The sequence below is a fragment of the Martes martes genome (assembly GCF_963455335.1).
Source record: "Martes martes genome assembly, chromosome: 10".
In the NCBI taxonomy this organism is placed as follows: Eukaryota; Metazoa; Chordata; class Mammalia; order Carnivora; family Mustelidae; genus Martes; species Martes martes.
This window is the reverse complement of record NC_137898.1, coordinates 106890962-106909948: the sequence shown is the minus strand read 5'-3', so window position 1 is coordinate 106909948 and position 18987 is coordinate 106890962. Positions and strand designations below refer to the sequence as shown.

At 40.7% G+C, this 18987-nt stretch overlaps 1 pseudogene across 1 annotated transcript; it reads right to left on the bottom strand.

The window, feature by feature from the left end:
- Window positions 1–18150: 18150 nt before the first annotated feature.
- LOC308351695 (small ribosomal subunit protein eS24-like) lies at window positions 18151–18543 on the bottom strand (annotated as a pseudogene). The gene has a single exon. The product of its transcript is annotated as a small ribosomal subunit protein eS24-like (transcript).
- Window positions 18544–18987: the final 444 nt, after the last annotated feature.

Genomic DNA, 18987 nt, shown 5'->3' with positions numbered 1-18987 from the left:
GAATTTGTTTTGCAGGTGTCTCAGTTCATTTATGCTGTTTTGGAGCACCTGCTGAACAAACCACCGGGGATCTGTGTGAGGCACTAATGAGGCTGGGGGACTTACCCTGAGGCAAGAGTTGAGGTATGATGACCTAATTGCAGGCAGGAGGTGAGGGGTAATTTTAGTTGTCCATCATTTGGCAATTGCAGCTGCCATTTGCTGAATTCTTGTAATGGACCAGATACTTGAGGTATGTCAGTATTATCGTCTGTAATCCTCTTCACACCTCCCAGAGGGATGCATCGTGGACTTTATTTCACAGATAAGGAAACAAAGGCTCAATGAGAAAGAGAATTCACCAAGGCTAGCCAAGTAGTAAATGGCAGAATTGGGATTTGAACAGGTGTCTGTCTGTTTGCTGTCATCGCCACCATGCTTTATTCTGATTATTTTGTGACTTGGCTCATATCAACTTTGCCAGAGTTCTTGGGGAGGGAGCTCTGCTAGTGAGGGAGTAAGAACTGTAAGAGTTTATTGGCTGAAATCCCTGGGACATTCCTGCTTGACTCAACCTGCTTTGTAACCCATGTTGACTTTGCCTAGTACAGTTCTGCAGGTTGTCTCCTGCACAAGAGAACTCAGCAGAGGGAGCAAGAGAGGGCTAAAATCAGATTGAGCTCTACTTGCTGAGGGCATATTGGTGAGAGGCTGCATGTGTTACAGGAAGGAGGTGCCTTTTTCCAGTTCCTGCAGTGGTGACACGTGGGTTCATTGCAGCCCTGACTCAGAGGCCAGCACCAAAAGCAGTTATGCATGTTTTCCTTACGTGGGGGTAGTTGCTGGAGCACAGAAATAACAGTGCCCCAGGCGGTTGACCCAGCAGCTTTCAGTTATGTCTGGGTATATCTCTTCTGCTCCAGGGTTTTTACCTGACTTTACTGGTTCGTGATACCCTGCTGTGGGCATCCTCACTCCAGATCTGGCATTGCTCTGGTTTGCAGTCCATCTGCCCCTCTACTATTCTGCATCTGCAGTTTTCTTAATTTCTCTACCTGGAACAGATTCAGGTTTTGTGGGACCTGCAGCTTATGAAATTTTAGACCTCTCTTCAAAAAAATATAAAACTCTGAATACAAAATTAGGTGCAGAGCAAGGGATGGGGCCTGTGCAAGTGAGGAGAACCTAAAGTGTACACTTTATAGCCTCCTGGTAAATTTGCCTGTCTCTGCCACACCCTTGCTTACCCTTTCTCCTAGGCCTTATCTCCTGTCTCTATCCAGTCCTCTTGGGTGGACATGGCCCTAGCTTTAGCCTTCAACATTCTGCCAGCACATGACTTCTTGTCTCTGGGCCCCAGCTCCATGCTTTGCTGCAGGGAAGAGCAGGCCCACCTTGTGCTGGTCTGCAGCTCTGACCTGCCTCCATGTGGCCCCTGCCTGGACCAGAGAAGGAGTGTAGTTCTTCTGTGGTTTCACAGAGCACGGGTGGCCTTGTGGGATATTGGCATCAATAAGAGACATCACCACAATGAGGCAGAGCAGGCTGGAGGAAAATGGAAAACACTATAAGCCAGTCCTGGGAGCCTCCACTGCCCCCCTTTCAACTACCGGTAGTGTTATGTCCCCTACCCCTGCCCATTCCAAACACACACACACAACTGGTTGGGAGTAAACTCAAGGTTTTGATCTTAGGCATATGGAAAATGACCCACAGAAGGCTGCTGTGTGATCATCTTGGGTGGTTGTGGGAGATGTAAGAGTTATGCACACATTCCTAGAATAAACCCTGTGATATGGGAAGCTCTTAAGGTGCCAGGGTAGTGAAGGCTGCTCAGAGAAGGGGACATGAGAGTTGGGACTTGAAGAATAGAAAGGTGTCTTGTGGGCTGAAAGTGGGGAATGGTCAGCATTCCAGACAGCAGTAAGAAAAGGAGGGCGGTGTCAGCTCAGGGCCATCTCAGGAGGTGGTGAAAGGGGCCAGCAAACCCACTTCAGCTTTTCGAAGGAAGTCCAGTGGAAGCCTGATCTCAAGCAAACCTGTTGTGTCCCCCTGCCCTGAAGCAGAGTCTGCGTGGCCCTGGGGGCAGTTGGCCCTACAGATGGTCTAGGCAACCAGCTTTCAGGCCCACTGTTAACCCCTGGGAGGTACATGGGGAGGGTGGTACATCAGCATGAGATCTTGAGATGTCTTCATTCAGACACCTCGCATAAACCTCAAAAAGGGAGCCAGCAAGGGAGGGAGAATTTTTTTAAGTTTATAGGAAAAAAAAAAAAGGTCGGCTAATTAGAAGAGCTCTGACAGGCTATCCAGGGAAGATGCAATTACAGAGCAATCAGCCCGCGCAGAGATTTAAACACAGCCTATTGTGTGCATCCTGCTGCTAGAGGAGGACAGAAGGGAGCCGGCACAGCTGGGGATAAAGGCAGGCACCCCCGCACCTCATAGGAGGTGGAGGCGGCAGACAGCATGTGTCTATGTGGCCAGTCTCTGTGGGGGCCTCCAGGCAAAGACACCCTGGACCCAACCAAGTCTGCCCAGCCCTTGGGAGAGGCGAGTTGCAGCCCCAGTACAGCACAAGGTGGAGGCCATGCAGATGGCTTCTGGCAGGGGTGTGTGTGTGTGTGTGTGTGTGTGTGTGTGTGTGTGTGTGTGTGTGTTTTCTCAGGACTCTCTCGCACGGCTGGGTCATAGCTGCAGGACTGGTCACCTGTTGTAGAAGAGGCGGGACAGTGCCACGTTATCTACAAGGGACTGAGAATTTTTTGGTAACCTTCAAAGCCCTTGTGCACTATCCAGCACCCTTTTATTTTTGTTATGGTTATGTAAGAAACTTTTGGTAGCCTAAGGGAAAAGAAAACCATAGAATCTGGAGCCCAATGAACCTGGTTTCCAGGGACGGGCTTGCTAGCCCTGTGGCATTGACTGGGTCACTCAAATTTTCAGAGCCTCAGTTTCCTGATCTTAGAATGAGGAAAATAATAAAAACCACAGCCCAGATTTTAATAATAAACTTTTTATATTAGGATCGGTTTAGATTTACAGAGAAGTTGCTGAGGTAGCACAGAGTTCTTATGTATCTAAACACCCAATTTTTCCTCTTAACGTGTTATACTATGATACATTTTTCACCATTGAACTAGTAATGATATATTATTAACCATAATTCTACTTTACTTAGATTTCTTTAGTTTTTATCCAAAGTCATTTTTCTGTTCATATTTCTGATCCCATATTTTATTTAGTTGTGTCTCTTCTTATCTATGATAGTTGTTTAGGCTTTTTTTGTTGTTTTTGATGACAGATCAGGTATTTTGTAGAATGTTCCTCAGTTGGGATTTGTCTGGTGTTTTACTCATGATTAGATTGGGCTTGTTTTTGAGAGGAAGACCACAGAGATGAAGTACCATTTTCATCATGTCATAGCAAGGGTACATACTATTACCTTGACTGATCACGGCTGATGTTGACTTTGATTACCTTACTGAGGTAATGCTAGGTTGCTTCTGTGGAAAGAAGTTGCATCACACTCTTTGCTTCCTTTCCACACTAAACTCTTGGGAAGGAAGGAGGTCACTGTGCAGCTTTACAGATTGGGGCGTTATGCTTTACCTCCTCCAGAGCAGAGAGTTCCCATGTATCTGTATAATTATTTGGGATTCTTTTGCACTAGGGATTTCTTCTCCTGCATTTATTTTTATCAGTGTGGACTCATGGATATTTTATACTTAGAGTATAACTCAATGCTACATTATTTGTTTTCCTGATCATATTATTCCAGCTTTGGTTATTGGGCTTTCCCTGTAGTTTTAATTAGGTTGCTTGTTTTCTTATTGTTGAGTTTGAAGAGTTCTCTCTCTATTTTGGATACAAGTCATTTATCAGATACATTTTGCACGTATTTTTCCAGATCTGTAACTTGTTTCTTCATCTTCTGAACAGTGTCTTTCATAGAGCAGAAGTTTTTATTTGAAGGAAGTCCAACTCACCAGTTTTTTTCTTTCATAGATTGGGCTTTTGCTGTGGTATCTAAATACTCACCAAACCCAATATCATATAGATTTTGTCCTATGTTTCCTTCTAGAAGTTTTATCATTTTGTGTATTACATTTAGGTTTATGATTCATTTTGAGTTAATTTATGGGTAAGATAAAAGGTCTGTGTCTGGATTCATATTTTGCTATCTTCAGTTGAATTCCTTTGCAACTTTGTGAAAAATCAGTTGACTCTGTACGTGTTTATCTCTGGGCTCTTGCTTTTGTTCCATTGATACGTGTCTTTCTTTTATCAGTATCATGCCTTTTGATTACTATAAATTTACAGTGAGTCTTAAAATCAGGTAGGGTGAGTCCTCCAACTTTGTTTTTCTTCAGGATTATGTTTGTTATATTAGGGTTTCTTTGTTTTTGTTTTTGCCTTTCCATATTTATTCGTCAGCTTGGGTGACCATAACAAAATACCATAAATCTGGTGGCTTGAACAACAGTAATTTCACTTCTCACAGCTCTGGAGGCTGGGAGGCCAGGATTAGTGTGCCAGCATGGTTGGGATTTGGTGAGAGTGCTCTTTCTGGTTTGCAGACAGCTGCCTTCTCACTGTATCCTCAGATGGCAGAGAGAAAGCAAGCTCCCAGCTGTTTCTTTTTGTAAGGACACTAGTCCTATTGGACCAGGGCCCTACTCTTACATAAAACCTTATTTAACCTTAATTACTTCCAGAAAGGTCCTATCTCCATGTACAGTCACGTTTGGGTTAAGGCTATGACAGATGAATTTTGCTGGGGAATCAGTATGGTTCATGGCATTACATAAACTTTGTAGGTTTATTTTTTTTTAAGATTTTATTTATTTATTTGACCAGAGAGAGAGAGATCACAAGTAGGCAGAGCAGCGGATGGGGGCGGGGGGAAGCAGGCTTCTCGCTGAGGAGAGCCTGATGAGGAGCTCAATCCCAGGACCCTGAGATCATGACTGGAGCCGAAGGCAGAGGTTTAACCCACTGAGCCACCCAGGCGCCCCTAAACTTTGTAGTTTTGTATGTACAAAATAGCTTGCTGGGATTTTGACTGGCATTGCAGTGAATCTGTATAAGTTGATTGGCACTGCTGTTTAGCTTGTCTATATCTTTACTGATTTTCTGTGTGTTTGATCTATCAATATTGACTGAGGGGTGCTAAAGTCTCTATATTTTTAAAGATTTTATTTTTCATTTATTAGGGAGTGAGAGAGCATAAGAGCGGGGTGGGGGCAGAGGGAGAGGGAGAAGCAGGCTCCCTGCTGAGCAGACAGCGCAATGCAGAGCTTGATCCCAGGACCCTGAGATCATGACCTGAGCCAAAGGCAGACACCTAACTGATTGAGCCACCCAGGTGCCCCCTCTAACTATATTAGTAGATCAGTTTCTCTTTTCAGTTCTGTCAGTTTTTGTTGTATGTGTTTTGCCATTCTTTTGTTAGATGCGTACATGTTTAGGATTGGTATGTCTTAGAGAATTTAACCCTTTTATCACTATGTAATGCCCCTCTTCGTCCTTGAACACTTTTTACTCTGAAATCTGCTTTGCCTGACATTGATAAAGCTAATCCAGGGGTGCCTGGGTGGCTCAGGGGGTTAAAGCCTCTGCCTTCGGCTCCGGTCATGATCCCAGAGTCCTGGGATCAAGCCCCGCATCGGGCTCTCTGCTCGGCAGGGAGCCTGCTTCCTCCTCTCTCTCTGCCTGCCTCTCTGCCTACTTGTGTCTGTCAGATAAAGCTAATCCAGCTTTCTTTTAACTAGTGTTAGCATGAAATATTTTCCCCCATTCCTTTGCTTTTATGAGTTTGTTTATTTATTTATTTTTAAAGATTTTATTTGTTAGAGAGAGAGAGAGCATGTGAGCGTGTGAGCTGTGGGGAGGGGGAGAGGAAGAAGCAGGGTCCCTGCTGAGCAGACAGGAGGCTTCATCCCAGAACCTGGGATCATGACCCAAACTGAAGGCAGATGCTTAACCTACTGAGCCACTCAGGTGCCCTGAGTTTTTATGTTTAAAATAGGTTTTTTTTTTTTAGACAACATATTGTTGGGTCTTCCCTTTTTTTTTAAATTTAATTTTATTTTTCCCATGTTCCATGATTCATTGTTTATGTACCACACCCAGTGCTCCATGTAATATGTGCCCTCCTTAATACCTACTACCAGGCTCCCTCCACCCCTGTCCCCTCCAAAACCCTCAGTTTGTTTCTCAGAGTCCACAGTCTCTCGTGACTCATCTCTCCCTCCAATTTCCCTGAATTCACTTTTCCTTTCCTTCTCCTAATGTTATTCCTTACACTCCACAAGTAAATGAAACCATATGATAATTGACTTTCTCTGCTTGACTTAGTTCACTCAGCATAATCTCCAGTCCCATCCATGTTGATAGAAAAGTTGAGTATTCATCCTTTCTGATGGCTATGTAATATTCCATTGTATACATGGACCATATCTTCTTTATCCATTTGTCTGTTGAAGGGCATCTTGGCTCTTTCCACAGTTTGGCGATTGTGGACATTGCTGCTATGAACATTGGGGTACATATGACCCTTCTTTTCACTATATCTGTATCTTTGGTGTACCCAGTAGTGCAATTGCAGGGTCATAGGGTAGTTCTCTTTTTAATTTTCCACACTGTTTTCAAAAGTGGCTGCACCAGCTTGCATTCCCACCAACAGGATAAGAGGGTTCCCCTTTCTACAGAACTTCTCCAACATTTGTTGTTTCTTGCCTTGTCAATTTTTGCCATTCTAACTAGTGTAATGTGGTATCACAATGTGCTTTAGATTTGAATGTCCCTGATGGCTAATGACGGTCAACATTTTTTCATGTGCCTGTTAGCCATTTGTATGTCTTCTTTGGAGAAGTGTCTGTTCATGTCTTCTGCCCATTTTTTGACTGGATTATTTGTTTTTTGGGTGTTGAGTTTGAGGAGTTCTTTTTTTTTTTTTTTTTAAAGATTTTATTCATTTATCTGACAGACAGACAGATCACAAGTAGGCAGAGAGGCAGGCAGAGAGAGGAGGAGAAGCAGGCTCTCCGCCGAGCAGAGAGCCCGATGCGGAGCTCGATCCCAGGACCCTGGGATCATGACCCAAGCCGAAGGCAAAGGCTTTAACCCACTAAGCCACTCAGGCGCCCCAAGTTTGAGGAGTTCTTTATAGATCTTGGATACCAGCCCTTTATCTGTAGTGTCATTTGCAAGTATCTTCTCCCATTCTGTAGGTTGCCTCTTTGTTTTATTGACTGTTTCCTTTCCTGTGCAGAAGCTTTTTATCTTGATGAAGTCCTAAAAGTTCATTTTCGCTTTTGTTTCCCTTGTCTTTGGAGACATGTCTTGAAAGAAGTTACTGTGGCTGATGTCGATGAGGTTACTGCCTATGTTCTCCTCTAGGATTTTGATGGGTTCCTGTCTCACATTGAGGTCTTTCATCCATTTAGAGTTTGTCTTTGTGTGTGGTGTTAAGAGAATGGTCGAGTTTCATTCTTCTGTATATAGTTGTCCAATTTTCCCAGAACCATTTTTTGAAGAGATTGTCTTTTTTCCATTGGATATTTTTTCCTGTTTTGTTGAAGACCGTAGAAAGAGAAATTAGGGAATTGATTCCATTTACAATAGCACCAAAAACCATAAGATAACTTGGAATAAACCTAACCAAGGAGGGGAAGGATCTATACTCTAGAAACTACAGAACACTTATGAAGGAAATTGAAGAAGACACAAAATGATGGAAAAACATTCCATGCTCATGGATCAGAAGAATAAACATTGTTAAAATGTCTATGCTGCCCAGAGCAATCTATACTTTAAATGCCATCCTGATCAAAATACCAATGGCATTTTTCAGAGTGTTGGAACAAAGAATCCTAAAATTTGTATGGAACCAGAAAAGACCCTGAATTGCCAAGGGAATGTTAAAAAAGAAAAACAAAGGGGGGCATCATGTTGCCTGATTTCAAGCTATATTACAAACCTGTGATCACCAAGGCAGCATGGTACTGGAACAAAAACAGACACATATAACAGTGGAACAGCATAGAGAGCCAAGATATGGACCCTCAACTCTGGCCAACTAATTTTTGACAAAGCAGAAAAATATATCCTATTTTCTATCTCTTCTTTTGTGACTTTAATTAAGTTCATATTAGACCTTCTACTTCTCGAAAGAGAAATTAAGGAGTCAATCCCATTTACGATTGCACCCAAAACCATAAGATACTTAGGATTAAACCTAAGAGGCAAAGAATCTGTACTCAGAAAACTATAAAGTACTCATGAAAGAAATTGAGGAAGACACAAAGAAATGGAAAAATGTTCCATGCTCATGGATTGGAAGAACAAATACTATGCTACCTAAAGCAATCTACACATTTAATGCAATCACTATAAAAATCCCATCAATTTTTTTTTCAAGGAAATGGAACAAATAATCCTAAAATTTATATGGAACCAGGAAAGACCTCGAATAGCCAGAGGAATGTTGAAAAAGAAAGCCAAAGTTGGTGGCATCACAATTCCGGACTTCAAGGTCTATTACAAAGCTGTCATCATCAAGACAGTATGGTACTGGCACAAAACAGACACATAGATCAATGGAACAGAATAGAAAGCCCGGAAATAGACCCTCAACTCTATGGTCAACTCATCTTCGACAAAGCAGGAAAGAATGTCCAATGGAAAAAAGACAGTCTCTTCAACAAAGGGTGTTGGGAAAATTGGACAGCCACATGCAGAAAAATGAAACTGGACCGTTTCCTTATACCACACATGAAAATAGACTCAAAATGGATGAAGGACCTCAATGTGAGAAAGGAATCCATCAAAATCCTTGAGGAGAACACAACTGCAGCAACTTCTTCCTAGGAACATCGCCAAAGGCAAGGGAAGCAAGGGCAAAAATGAACTATTGGGTCTTCATCAAGATCAAAAACTTTTGCACAGCAAAGGAAACAGTCAACAAAACCAAAGACAACTGACAGAATGGGAGAAGATATTTGCAAACGACATATCAGATCAAGAGCTAGTATCCAAAATCTATAAAGAGCTTAGCAAACTCAACACCCAAAGAACAAATAATCCAATCAAGAAATGGGCAGAGGACATGAACAGACATTTCTGCAAAGAAGACATCCAGATGGCCAACAGACACATGAAAAAGTGCTCCACATCACTCAGCATCAGGGAAATACAAATCAAAACCACAGTGAGATACCACCTCACACCAGTCAGAATGGCTAAAATTAACAAGTCAGGAAAGGACAGATGCTGGTGAGGTTGTGGGGAAGGGGGAACCCTCCTACACTGTTGGTGGGAATGCAAGCTGGTGCAGCCACTCTGGAAAACAGCATGGAGGTTCCTCAAAAAGTTGAGGAACCCTATGACCCAGCAATTGCACTACTGGGTATTTACCCTAAAGATACAAAGGTACTGATCCAAAGGGGAAAGTACACCTGAATGTTTATAGCAGCAATGTCCACAATAGCCAAACTATGGAAAGAACCTAGATGTCCATCAACAGACGAATGGACAAAGAAGATGTGGTGTATATATACAATGGAATAGTATAGAGCCATCAAAAGAAATGAACTCTTGCCATTTGCGACGACGTGTATGGAACTAGAGGGTATTATGCTGAGAGAAATAAGTCAGTCGGAGAAAGACAACTATCATACGATCTCCCTGATATGAGGAAGTTGAGATGCAATGTGGGGGGCTTGGGGGGTAGGAATGGAATAAATGAAACAAGATGGAATCGGGAGGGAGACAAACCATAAGGGACTCTTAATCTCACAAAACAAGCTGAGGGTTGCCGGGGGGAGGGGGGAGGGAGAGGGTGGTTGGGTTATGGACATTGGGGAGGGTATGTGCTATGGTGAGTGCTGTGAAGTGTGTAAACCTGGCGATTCACAGACCTGTACCCCTGAGGCTAATAATACATTATATGTTAATAAAAAAATAAAAATTTTTTAAAAAGACCTTCTCCTCTATTTCTCTTACCTTCTCTTTTTTACTTTTTAATCCTTGTCTCTATTCCTTTCTGTAAATTTTCTTTATATATTAACTATACATTATCTTTGCCAGTATATTGTTTAACCAATCTGTTTGGCTTTAACTTTCAATTGTTATAGTATTTACTTTCATAAATTTCATGTTACAGTTTTTAGTTCTTTGCTGGTATTTTCAGTCTTCTTTTTTATATTCTTGAACATGGGAAACAAAATTGTTTTAGGGTTGAAAAACTAATATCTGGAGCCCATGTGGGGTTATTTTATTTTATTTTTTTAAATTTTATTCCTTGGTCTTTTTTTTTTTTTTAAAGATTTTATTTATTTATTTTGACAGATAGAGATCACAAGTAGGTGGAGAGGCAGGCAGAGAGAGAGAGAGGAGGAAGCAGGCTCCCTGATGATATCCCTTGGTCTTCTTGCTAGTGTTGCCATGTATTATTATTTCCTCTTGTGCCTGGTTATTTTTGAATGTGTGCTAGATACTGTATTGCAAAGCTGCTTGGAGGACTTGAGATTCAAGGTATTATCTCTTTCCTGAGAAGATTTATATTTGTTTTTGCTGGGTGCTTGGGGATACAAGTTTGAGATCATTTTAATTGAATTTTAGGGTTTGAAATTGCTTGACCCTAAGGTGGCTTGTATACTTCTGAGGAACAACCCAAGACAATTCGTTATGCTTTTTCCTGTGTCAGTTTCTAGACTACTGTTATGTTTGTCTGTCTCTCATCTTTGTCCTGCAAGACTGTCAGAGGCATTTATCAGCCTCTAGGTTGCCTCATCAGGGTTTAGCAAACATCCCCATGGGAAAAGCACCCCTAAATAATCAGGCTTCCTTTCCAGGGGTTCCATTATCCCACAGTCATCAAGCAGTAATTTCCCCCTATTTTCATAGCATTCTGATGTTTCAAGCAGAGTCCCTATATACTTTATATAGATTTATAGATTTTCAGTACCATGTTTTGTCTAATGATGTAGTTTGCCATTATCAGAATCTTCAGTTTTCCATCTGCACTACCCAAGTATAAATGCACATGTCCTTCCCTTTCCTCTGTTTTTTTTTTTTTTTTTAAGATTTTATTTATTTATTTGACAGAGAGAGATCACAGGTAGGCAGAGAGGTTGGGGGTGGGGGGAAGCAGGCTCCCTGCTGAGCAGAGAGCCCAATGTCGGGCTCAATCCCAGGACCCTGAGATCATGACCTGAGCCAAAGGCAGAGGCTTTAACCCACTGAGCCACCCAGGCACCCCAGCCCCCTTTCCCCTTGTTTACACTGATAAATCTACAGGTTGCTTTAGTACTATGATTGCAACAAGTAAATATTTTTAAATGGATGATCTTTATTTTATGGATCTCATTCTTCAAATTTTGTATCTCAGCACCTTTAGTATACATCCTTTGATTCAGATGCCCCCACCTATCCCACTCCTAGTTTCAATTTGGGATGCTGACTTTTAATATCACTCTACCTCTTACTTCCCCTCAAGATAACAAAATCCCTCTTCTTGTACAGGTTTCTTTGATCACTGTAGTTCAATGTTACCTTTCCTTCTTCTGAATTCTTCTGTAACTTTGTGGAAAATACAAGTTCAGTTATTAACCAGTTATATGTTAACTCATCATTTAACATTTGTATGTGTGTGTATGTGTGTGCGCGCGCATGTGTGTATGTTTCTGTATGTATTGTAAAGTTCTTGCAGGAAGACACATTATCATCTTTATAATCTCAGTTCCTATTCCTTTACCTTGTACATGGTAGGTGTTCAAATATACAGTAGATTGAGCATCTCAGGTCTGCTCTCCAAAAATTGTGCCATACCTAGGCCTCCATATCACTTTATATCATAATTTCACATTATATTACATTGCATCCCTGTATTAGAAAGGTTTTGCCACTTGCCCTTCCTACAGACCCCTAATCTGGGCACCTCCACTGAAGGTATATGCTTGGTCATGAGCCCCATCTTTTATTATAGCTGATTTAATTGGGGTGTATCCCTGGTGTAGTCACTAATCATTTCCTTTGTCAGGTTTTTAAGGAGGACACATATTCCATGGAGCACTGGGTATGGTGCATAAACAATGAATCTTGGAACGTGAAAAAAATAATATCTTAAAAAAAGGAGAGAGATGGAGCTTGAAACTGAAGTGTTTTGATAATATCATATCTGCAGAAAGATCATGTAGATTCCATATAAGTGTTCATGAAGAGGAAGTGAAAGTTATGGAGGTGCAGAAACTAAGTAATCAAAGGAAGTTGACCAGTAAAACAGAGATGAGGATATAATTTATGCAGAGAAAAAAAGACAAAGAAAGATGAGAATCTTTGTGGCCTCAGAGGGTCAGCTTTTCTTCTCCACAGTCTTGTGTCTGTGAGTTTAGGTCTTGCATCTATACCTCAGATGAGTAATGTGGGCTTCTACTTCTGGTAATCAAAGACTGTAGACTAGAATGGTAATATATATCTCCTTAATTGTGTGGTTGGGATGTAACTGAAGCCAGCTCTGGCTATCTAAAACAAAAGGGGGCATATTGAAAAGACAAACAGAGCCCAGAACTGCCAAGTAACTAGAGAATCTGGAATGTAAAACAAACAGGAAATAAGGAGCATTGGAGGACCACGAAATAGTATGCTCAGCTGTTTAGAGGACTCTGACTAGAACCTTCCAGTCTTGCTGCTGGACACTTTACCACTACCACTGGACTCCACTGCTAGGTGGTGCTGCTTTGTCAACACAATTCTCTTGATTCATTTTTCTTGTGTTGTTTCTCTGGGACTAAAGCTAGAGTACTGTCTGATTGTCATGACTGACTGGGTGGGTACCCGTTTTCACAACTACCAGAAGGCAGGGAGAAAAGGATATTGTACCTTTGAGTTTTGTAGTGAGAAGCAGGGGCCTGTTCCTGATAAGATGACACACAAAAAGGAATGTCCTTCAAAAGAAGGAGATTGGATGTTGGACAGCCAACAACAAAGATGACCTTAGTCTCCATGGGGACCTTTCTGGTTAAGATGAATATACTAGAAATTTCAGCCCCTGTATAAAGTAGATGGGATGAGAAGTGATTTGGTGGATGGATGCAGGGAAATAAAGCAATACATTTGGAACATCTTCTTAGGGATGGGATATACAGCTGGCAAGTGCCCTTTCCCCCTTCCTTCTTCCTCTCTGGAATATTGACATATGGTTGGAACTCAAGTAAGCATCTCGGGATCTTGAGAATGCAAGCCAGGAAACAAAGATGGTTTAATAGAAAGATAATTTCTAGGTCTTTGATAAGGAAGGAGGCACCATACCAGTTTCCACATTTCTTTGACTTGAGTAAACCCTAATATTCAAGCCACCAAGGTCTTGTCTCTGTTTTGAGCAGCTGAACACAATTCCTAGTAGATACAGCCATTGTTACTATCATTGTGATTATTGTGTTTGCCACCAGATTAAGTCTGGCAGCATGGCTATTGTTCGCTGATTTCAGAATTCCTTTCACTCTCTGATCTCCAAAAAGAACTGAGAGATGGATAATGTTTTAATACAAACACTAAAATGAATTGGGTATAGATTTAAAAAAGGCTTCTGCTGTGCACTTGTACAAACTAGGGCTCCTAGATTCCCTAGCATATTATTCTCTTTTGCTACAGCAAAGAGCAGCACTGTGTTGGTGCATATTGTATCCATTCATTAATGATAGTGATATAGGGTGGAGGTAGAAACTGAAGCATGAAAATTCAAACTAGAATCTTAGAACAGCTTTTGTCTTTTCCTTTCTTTATTTTGTATTAACATTTGAAACATATCTGAAAAACAAAATAAGGGCTGGTGAGTCCTCAACTTGTGGTAGCCAAACATCTAGATTCCCCTTCTCGGCATACTTCTACCATTACTGCTCAGCTCTTACTATTATTGCCCTTTGCCTCTGGCATGGGAACAGATGCATAGCTCTCCTGCTAGCCATACTGTAAACCAGAAAAGATGCTGCAGGCAGTCCTCCTGCAGACTGGGAATGCTGTCCAGAAACAGCAGCCACCCTTTTTCCTGTGGTTCTGCTGGTGCTTTCTTTTCGATGGCTTATCCTCTGAAGAGGTTATGATGGCCTTTCCCTGTACTCAGGTTCTCCCCATCTTAGGGCTGTTCTTCACTCATAACTTCAAACCGCATGGATCCTACTTTCTGTCTGAGCTTTCTCTGCTTCTTCCTTCTCTATGGCCTATCTCAGAGGACGCCCCCCTGTGTCACTTGAGTCAACACGCAGGGTGGATTTTTCTTTCGACCTATCTTCTGCCAAATCACGTGTATTTTAAGTCAGAAATCTGTTTGGTCTTGCAGATGGGGTTTTGGTGCTTGAATCTGACACATTTATTGCTTCTCCACTCTCCACTCCCTGCTGGGAGAATCAACTTAAAGAAAAAAGAGCCCAATGGAAAAACAAAGCACAATTTTTATTAAGCATCACTTTGTCTACCACACTATGATAAAAATTGCTTTGGAAAACATGGCTCCAGGAGGGAGATTTCAGTGAGGCTTCTAACTCCTCACCTTTTCCCCCAAATTCCCAGTCTGTCTTCCCAGTCTCAAGTGGAGAAGGGAGGCCAGACCTGACTCAGTAACATGGGTCTGCCAGATGGGAAACATCCATTATCATGTGCAAGGCCAGACCCACTTATTGAAACAACTGTGGACACACCTCAGAGGTAGATATTCCATGTTTATTTCTAGACCATTTGCAGTAAAGCAAATACTGCAACAAAGCAAGTCAAATGAATTTTTTGGTTTCCCAGTGCATGTAAAAGTTACATTTACACTGTAGTTTGTTAAGTCTGAAATAACATTATATCCAAAAAAAACCCAAAATACTTGGTTGAAACTACTCTATTGCTAAAAAATGGTAACTATCACCTGAGCTTTCAGTGAATCATAATCTTTTTGCTAGTGTAGGGTCCTGCCACAGTTCTGATGGCCACCGATCAGGATGATGGTTGCTGAAGGCTGGGGTGGCTGTAGCACTTTCTTAAAACAAGGCACTAATGAAGTTTGCTGCATTAACTGGGCCTTCCTTTTGCAAATGATTTCTCTGTAGTATGTGCTGCTGTTTGATAGCATTTTACCCTCCATAGAACTTCATTCAAATTAGTCAATCCTCTCGAACCCTGGCACTGCTTTATCAACTAAGTTTATGCAATATTCTAAATTTTTTGTCATCAATTCAACTGTCTTTGCTGCATCCCCACCAGGAGTAGATTCCATTTCAAGAAACCACTTTCTTTGCTCATCCGTAGGAAGCAACTCCTCATCTGTTCAAGTTTTATCACAAGAGTGCAGCAATTCAGTCCTACCTTCAGACTCCACTTCTGATTCTAATTCTTCTCCTATTTCCACAACATCTGCAGGTGCTTCTTCCACTGTAGTCTGGAACCCCCCAAAGTCATCCCTGAAGGTTGGAATCAACTTCTTCCAAACTCTTATCTAAGTTGATATTTTGACCTTTTCCCATGAATCGCAAATGCTCTTAATGGCGACTCTAATGATAAGTCCTTTCCAGGTTTTCAATTTACTTTTCCCAGATCCATCAGAGGAATCACTATCTATGGCAACTACAACCTTAAAAAAATGTATTTCTTAAATAATGAGGCTTGAAAGTTGAAATTACTCCTTGATTCACAGGCTACAGAATGAATGTTGTTGGGTCAGCAGCCATGAAAAATGACATTAATCTCATTATCCATCTCTGTCAGTGCTCTTGGGTGACAGGTGCATTGCCAGCGAGCAGTAATATTTTGAAAGGATTTTTTTTTCTGAGCAGTGAGTCTCAACAGTGGGCTTTAAAACAGTCGTAAACCAGATGTGCTGTCATCCAGACTTTGCTGTTTCACAGCAAAGGCAGAGTAGATTTTCTGATTATTAAGGGCTTTAGGATTTTGGGAATGGTAAGTGAGAATTGGCTTCAACCTAAATTCACCAGCTGCATTAGCCCTTAAGAAAATCAGCCTGTCCTTTGAAGCTTTGATTTCTGTCACTGACTTATCCTCTCTAGCTATGAAAATCCTAGATAATATCTTCCAACATAAGGCTGTTTTATCTACATCAGAAATATGTCGATTAGTATAGGTGCTTGTATTAAATTATCTTAGCTAGATTTTCTGGATAAGTTGCTGTAGCTTCTACATCAGCACTTGATACTTCATCTTCTACTTTTATGTTACAAAGGTGACTTGTTTCCATAAACCTCATGAACCCACGTCTGCCAGCTTCAGACTTTTCTTCTGCAGCTTCCTCCACCTCCCTCAGCTTTCATAGAATTTCGGAGTGTTGGGGCCATGTTCTGATTAGGCTCTGGTTTAAGGAAATGTGGTTGGTTCAATTTTCTATCCAGACCACTAGAACTTCCTTCATATTAGCAATAAGACTATTTCATTTTCTTATAATCTGTGTGCTCACTGGAATAGCGATATTCAGGTCCTTCAAGAACTTTTCTTTTGCCTTGAGAACTTGGCTAACTGGTATGAGAGACCTAGTTTTCAACCTGTCTCAGCTTTCCACATGCCCTCTTCATGAAGCTTAATCATTTCTAGCTTTTGATTTAAAGTGAGAGACTTGGTTACTTTAACTTGAAGACTTAGAGGCCGTTGTAGGGGTTATTAATTGGCCTAATTTCAATATTGTATATCAGAGAATAGGGAGGCCTGAGAAGAGGGAGAGAGATAGGGAAATAGCTGATTGGTGGAGTATTCAGGACATACGTAACATTTATCTATTAAGTATAAAGCTTTATTTTTTCATTTTAACTCCAGTACAGTTAACCTACAGTGTTATATTAGTTTCAGGTGTATAATATGGTGATTCCAAAATTCTGTACATGACTCAAGTGCTCATCAAGATAAGTGTACTCTTAATCCCCTTCACCTGTTTCACCCATCCCTCCCACCCAACTCCCCTCTGGTGACGATCTTTTTTTCTATAGTTAAGGTCTCTTTTCATTTCTTTCTTTTTCCCCCCTTGTTCATTTTTTTTTTTAAGATTTTATTTGAGAGAGAGCATGTGAGAGAGTGAGAACGAGGCAGGGAGCACCATGTGGGGCTCAATCCCAGGACCCTGGGATCATGACCTGAGATGAAGGCAGGCACTTAACCGACTGAGCCTCCCAGATTCTCTCTTTTTTTTTTTTTTAAATAAATTTCACATGTGAATGAAATCATATGGTATTTGTCTTTCTCTGGCCAATTTATTTCACTCAGAATAATACTCTCTGGCTCTGTGCATGTTGCTGCAAATGGCAAGATTTCATTCTTTTTTATGGCTGAGTAATACTCCATTGTATATATATGTATTCCACTTCTTCCTTGTCTGTTCATCTATTGATGGATACTTGGAATGAATTTGAAAGTTTTCTTCTATTTTTGGAATAGTATGAGAAGAATAATTATTAACTTCTTTAAATGTTAGGATTCACCTGTGAAGCCATTAGGTTCTGGACTTTTGTTTGTTGAGAGTTTTTTGATTACTGATTGAATTCCAGTGCTGGCAATTGGTCTGTTAAGATTTTCTGTTTCTTTCTGATGCAATTTTGGGAGGTTATATGTTTGTAGGAATTTATCCATTTTATCTAGGATGTCCAATTTGTTGGCATATAATTTTTCATAATATTTTCTTATTATTAGAGATGTAGGTTGTGAGGTAGGTTGTTATTTCTCTTTCCTTTCTGATTTTGTTTGAGTCCTCTATTTGTCTCTCTTTTTTTTGTGATGAGTCTGGCTGAAGTTTTATTAATTTTGTTGATCTTTTCAGGAAACCATCTCCTGGTTTCATTGGTCTGTTCATTTTTTTTCCTATTTCGTTTATTTTTGGTCTCATCTTCATTATTTCCTTCCTTCTACTGGCTTTGGGTTTTGTTTGTTCTTCTTTTTATAGCTCCTTTAGGTGTAAGGTTATGTTGAGATTTTTCTTGCTTTTTCAGGTAAACCCCTATTGCTATAAACTTCCCTCTTAGAATAGCTTTTGCTGCATCACAAAGGTTTTGGGCTGTTATGTTTTCATAATAATTTGTCCATGTATTTTTTTTAACATTCTTAGTTTATTAATCCTCTCATGAAAAATCTGCACAATCACCACAGATAAAGCCACTGCAGCATCTTTACTCCTTCTGTTGTCCAATCTCCAGCTCACTTTTTGCCAGCACCAACATTGGCTTTTGCAGTCCCCCTGACTTTTTTCATTCTGTTCTTACATTCATTTCACTGTTTTCTTGAGGTCTTTTTCTTCTCATACGGATCATGCCTTGCAAGTCTATGTTTGGGTTCATTTTTCTTTGCGTAATCCAAGGAATCATAAATCATGCCAAAACCAGTTGTCTTGCCACCACCAAAATGGGTTCTGAATCCAAATACAAATATGATATCTGGTGTGGTCTTGTACATTTTGGCTAGTTTTTCCCAAATTTCTGTCTTAGGTACTGTTGTCTTTCTGGGATGAAGGACATCAATAACCATTTGTTTGCGCCGAAGTAGTCAGTTGGTCATGAACTTCCTGGTCCGGATAGTTACTATGTCATTCATGATGTTGGCCGAGCTTCAAGCAGCTGGAGACAAAAAGGTGTCCATGTATTTTTAAAATTTTTGTTTTTGATGTGTTGGCTGACCCACTCATTGTTTAGTAGCATGTTATTTAACCTCCATGTATTTGTGTTCTTTCCAGATTTTTTCATATGGTAGATTTGTAGTTTCATAATATCATAGTCAGAAAAGATGCATGGTATGACTTCAGTCTTTTGGAGTTTGTCAATACTGGATTTGTGGCCTAACATGAGACCTATTCTGGAGAATGTTCCATGTGTACTTGAAAAGCATGTGTATTTTGCTGTTTTAGGATGAAATATTAGGATTATCTCTGTTAGATCCTTCTTGTTCAATGTGTCATTCAAAGCCAGTGATTTCTTATTGAGTTTCTGTCTGGATGATTGATCCATTGATCTAAATGGGTTGTTTAAGCCCCCCACTATT